Source organism: Odontomachus brunneus, unplaced genomic scaffold (assembly GCF_010583005.1).
Source record: "Odontomachus brunneus isolate Ranch 3 - 2012 unplaced genomic scaffold, Obru_v1 Obru_scaffold_270, whole genome shotgun sequence".
In the NCBI taxonomy this organism is placed as follows: domain Eukaryota; kingdom Metazoa; phylum Arthropoda; class Insecta; order Hymenoptera; family Formicidae; genus Odontomachus; species Odontomachus brunneus.
Window position 1 is genome coordinate 210994 of NW_022639720.1, and position 358 is coordinate 211351.

Here is a 358-nt window from a genome sequence, read left to right on the forward strand (position 1 = left end):
CTATTATACATAATTACCCGAAAATGAACCATGAGTATTGAAATACACCAATCGTGCCTGACGGTACTTCCACAGCAGCTCTTGAGATCGATATTTCGGCCAAATACATGATTTTTTAATATTTAATTAAAATTCTCTGGATGACTCACAGACCTTTTTAATGATACTTCATAACTCTTCATACGAAATACAAACGATACCATACTGAACCTTTGTTTAATTTACCTCCGATCATTATTTCCGGCTAAATACATGGTCCAAAAAAGAACAATTAATTACAAGTAATAGAATGACTCACAAATCTTTTCAATTGCACTTCAAAACTCTTCATACGAAATACAAACGATTTAAAAGAATA